Genomic DNA, 5,105 nt, shown 5'->3' on the forward strand with positions numbered 1-5,105 from the left:
TGAGGAATTCTTAATCTCAGGAAACAAACTGAGGGTTGCTGGAGTGGTGGAGGGTGGGAGGGATGGGGTGGCTGGGTGACAGACATTGGAGGGGGTATGTGCTATGGTGAGCACTGTGAATTGTACAAGGCTGATGAATCACAGATCTGTACTTCTGAAACAAATAATGCAATATATGTTAAGGAAAAAAAAAGAAGATAGCAGGAGGGGAAGAATGAAGGGGAGTAAGTCAGAGGGGGAGACGAACCATGAGAGACGATGGACTCTGAAAAACAAATTGAGGGTTCTAGAGGGGAGGGGGGTGGGGGGATGGGTTAGTCTGGTGATGGGTATTAAAGAGGGCACATTCTGCGTGGAGCACTGGGTGTTATGCACAAACAATGAATCATGGAACACTACATCAAAAACTAATGATGTAATATATGGTGATTAACAATAAAAATTATTAAAAAAAAAGAAACACCAACACGTACTACCTAATTAAGACAATTAACTATTTCTATGCCCGTTTCCTCATCCACAAAGTATTAGTAATAATACTACATATGTCCTGAGGTTATTGTGGATATTAAAAGAATTCATATATCCACTTAGAACAATGCACAGAACATAATAAGTGTACAATAAATGACAGCCAGGGTGGTTATTAAAATTGCCATATAGGAAGTCACCCCATTCACAAATATCTCCACATGTGTACTTCATCACAAATGGCTTGCAAGGAAATTAAATGGATTACAATTTTACTGAGTTGTCTTATTTTCCTTTACGGCTCAAAGGAGAACTTGGCTTGAACTGTTTTACAATTATTCCCGGCTGTTATTCTCATGCTGTAGGGTGTTCAGCGTGCACGAGGCAGAGCCGTACAGAAGTAAGGAGCCTAGCCCAAATTTGAGCTGTTAGGTGCAGTATCGCAGGGTCATACCTTGGCCAAGCTACTTGACTCCTCTCTGAAGTATGGGCCTCAGAGGTAGGAAGGAGGCAGGTAGACAATGGATGAAAAGGGTTCGACACAGTGCTTGGCACATTTAAGCACTCATTAACTAATAACGTTGGTAATAACTGTCACCCGAGCTGAGCTCAAGTTCCATGTTCTCTTAGCCTGTTGACTGATAAAGCACATGGCTATTCACCTGACCCTTCCAAGTGGCATCTCTCAGGCATTCCTACCTCTAACTCTACACTACTCCAATAGAGAAAAAAACATTTAACATGCTCACCACTGCATGAAGAATATGTACCTCCCTTTCCCCAGCATCCTAAATTCTAACTATACAGACTGAGTCAGACACTGACAGGGCTATAATCATGGCCCACATTGTAGTGGGGCTCATTTAACTGACTTTGCTGACATTCACTGTGGATTATGCCACCCAGAATGCATGCTTCCATTTAAGGATACTCTAAGAAATAGCCATTAAATCTGGCCACGATGTTGTACAAACAAATGAAGAGGAGCCTCTGTTAGATAGTATCCACCTTGTCAAGGTATGCTTCTGGGCACAATAGGGGACAAAAATCCCTGCCCGCCAGAAGCATCATTCTAGTTGGGGAAAGAGAAACCTGGAGAAAATGCTGTCAGTTCTCTGTAGTACAATCAGGCATGCTTCTGCTGGGTTATGTATGGTCTGATTTCACCCTGGGAAACCACAAAGCACAGAATTCAACACATTTCTCTCATTCAACCACTGGAAATTACAGGGCAAGGTCTATGCAACCCACCACTACCACCACGTGTGGCCAGTCCAATCTCTGTCAAGACATCCTGGGTCTGCTTGCGGCACCAACCTCACACTGGATTTCACTTTACCCCCATGCTGGAGATTGAATGTTTGTGTTCCCCCCAAATTCTAATGTTGAACACTAACCCCCAGTGTGATGATATTTGCAGGTAGGGCCTTTGGGAAGTGATCAGGTCATGAAAGTGAAATCCGCCTGAATGGGATTAGCACCTTATACAAAACATCCAAGAATTCTCTTGCTCCTTCCATCATGTGAGGACACAGCTATAACCTCTATGAACCAGGAAGCAAGCCCTCATCAGACACCAAATCTGCCAGTGGCATGCTTTTGAACTTACTGGCCTCCAGAACTCGGAGAAATGAATGGTTGTTTCCAAGTCACCCAGTCTATGGTACGTTGTTACAGGAGGCTAGACTGCCTAAAACACTCTCTAAGCGTGGTTCTCAGGTCATGGTAATTCTGCCACCGAGGGGACATTTGGCAATGTCTGGAATCATTTTTTGTTTTCACAGTTTAAAGGGAGCAGGGATGCTGCTGGTATCTACGGGCTAGAGACCAGAGATGCTACTAAACACAGGACAAGGCACAGAAGAGCCCCCAACCAGAAGAATTACCCAGAGTAAAATATCCATCATGTCACTCGTAAGAAATGCTCTTCTGTACTTGCTTTTCATTTGTGTATCCTCACTTATTTTTAAGCTATTCATCTTGCTAAGTTGTGTGTTATTTCAGGTCAACTTAAGACCTTCTGAGAACAAGAAAAGGGACAGAGGGAGAGCACAGATGGAATCTTAGCAAAAACTGATCATGTCAATGAGTCTGTTAAGCAAATAATTTCCGAAGCCACATTAATTTACCCAACCTACTTAGCTGGTTATTGCAATTCAGTTTCTCCAATGAATACCATGTTTTGAAAAATAAAACATCAATCAAATATATTTAAACTGGGAGATGTACCAGATACCAAGATCATATTCCATCTTCAGTTTTTAATTAATTCTTTGAATCACAAACTTCAATTAGCAAAATAAAAAAGTGTTTCAGAAACATCCTAAAATACATTATTAGATCAAACTACAATGGCATTCACCTAAACAGAGCTGCACCACTGGTTTCATCTCTTATGAGAATTGATTTTCTTTCTTCCCTTCTGAGAGAAATATGTAAATTAGCACTTTGATACCACTATCTCACTTTCGTCTGTCAACTCAACTTCAAGAAAGTCAATTCCTTTGCTTATGAACATCTCTAAACACATAGGCGCACACACACGCCCCACCAGCAAGCAGTATTATCACAATTCCAAGGAGAGAGCACCATGCAGCAGGCATTTAACTGTGATGTTTACATTAAGCAATGAATTCAATAGTCTACAGATGTAAAAAAAAAAAAAAAAAAAAAGGAAAAGGAAAAAAAGCTAATATTATGTTAGTTTTTTTTAAAACATAGCACTTTTCAAAGTTTAGTTGAGGAACCATGACAGTGGGGAAAGCACAGGGAATATGCTGATCTGACTTCACGTCTGTCACCTGTTTTCCTGTCACTTGAATATTCTCGATCTTTTTCTGACTTTTATTTAGGGATCTGATCCATGCCTGCAACTGTTTACTTATCTGAAGTCATTAAATTCCCCTGGAACCATCATGTCTCCATCAGCGACCTAACTCAAGACTCAGACCATAGCTAACCAAGCAGGAAGAGAATACACTCCTCTGGACACATCTATCCTCCATTTCAAGTCAGACGGGGAAATGCCCATCCTCCACACAACTTTATGTGATGTGCCCACTTTCCCCTCGGGCAGAGGGAGGAGACCCCCAAGTAGGCAATATTATTATTCCCATTTTACCAATGAGGACCATAATCAGCAAGATTAGCCCCTCCAAACGGATCAGCTTCTTGGGCAGTCCCAAAGGCAACAAGCCCAAGAATGCTTCTGCCAAAGCCCCTGTTTGTTCCACTGTTCCCAGTGGTCTCCTAGAGAGTCCCTAGAGAGGGGGTCACAGTGGTGAAGCACAGCAAACCCCAGAAAGTTCACTTTAGTTTTTCTCTTCCGTCTCCGGTACAAGACAACTCCCTAGGGACAAAAGGTCTTAGAGTTTGACGTCAACAAGTCTGAATGCTCCAGTTCAATCCTAACTGGCAATCTACACAAGAGGTTTCTAGGGCTTCTACAGCTGAAATCCTTAAGGCAGAGTCACAGAATCACAAAATATGAGCAGCGGGAAGGTAAAAATCACCTCTAATCTAATTTCCTGCTTTTTGGAAGAATGAGACCCAGACACGTCAAGCCAGCTGCCCAGGTTGAAAGAGACAGCTAGCGCATGAACGTAGGCCAGCACCCAAACTTCCAGACCTACTATCTATTGCCTCTCACACCCTGCTCTCTTACCGACGTGGCTTCCTGCCACCCGGCAGATATTCCCCACTCTGTTATAGGTGACTTGTAGGATTTCCTAGGGGCTTTTATTCATACATGCTCTATTACCCAGGGTTGTTTTAAATATTTTTTTAGCCAAATGTCTACTACGGACGGGGCACTGTGCTAAGGGCTGAAAAACTGAGAACAGAATGGACACAGTCACCTTCCTCAGGAGACCTCTACCCAAGTGCAGGAGCCAGACACAAAAACCCAACCACAAAACATGTCAGATGCAAGAATGGAATGAGGCATAAGGGACTATAGTGGCTTTGAGCAGAACTATGGTCTGGTACCTAATTAATTTCTTGTCTGTGTTGGTTGAAAATGCTGGTATTACTTTGCCTGAAATGCAGGGGAGGGGTCGGGGTGACTTGTATGTACTTACACAGACTATGGTCTTCTCAGATACTCAGAAGCCAGTCCAGGAGAAGCACAGAGCAGTATGTAAACACTGGGGGACTCATTTTGTTTCTGGATTGGCACTTTTCAAACTCAACCACCATGTCCTAAGGTATAGGAGAGACAGAGCAGAGTTCTTCCCACCACCCACACCACACCATGACTGGAGCTTTTCTGATCTTCATCACCTATCCTTCTTGAGGCACCAACTACCCACCACAGGCCAGGTGCTCTAGGAGTCATGCGGGGCATCACTTCCCATTTCCAGAGAGAACCAGAAAACAGAGGAGAGGAAGACGACAGTGGTTTGAGGCAAGCCCACAGCCAGGAGGGCATTCAGCCACTTGGCCATAGAAAAGGGGCTCAATTATCACTTCATCTATAAAATAAGGGTAATTTTACTTCCCTCACAGGATTTCTGTGGATTAAATGAACTGATTAGTATATAAAGCTCCTAGCAAGAGGTGACTTTCTTCCCTTACCCCTTCTTTATCTTAGCCTAGTTCATTTTGTCAGAGCCACAAAAAAAAAAAAAAAAAAA

General features: G+C 42.9%; 1 protein-coding gene across 5 annotated transcripts in view; it reads right to left on the reverse strand.

Moving 5' to 3' along the window:
* Positions 1-5,105, reverse strand: part of MAST4 (microtubule associated serine/threonine kinase family member 4) — a 546,892-nt gene that overhangs the window by 393,037 nt on the left and 148,750 nt on the right. The gene's annotated exons all lie outside the window — the stretch shown is intronic.

Source organism: Callorhinus ursinus, unplaced genomic scaffold, assembly GCF_003265705.2.
Source record: "Callorhinus ursinus isolate GAN/ISIS: 27379988/994484 unplaced genomic scaffold, GSC_fseal_2.0 scaffold23, whole genome shotgun sequence".
NCBI classification, from domain to species: domain Eukaryota; kingdom Metazoa; phylum Chordata; class Mammalia; order Carnivora; family Otariidae; genus Callorhinus; species Callorhinus ursinus.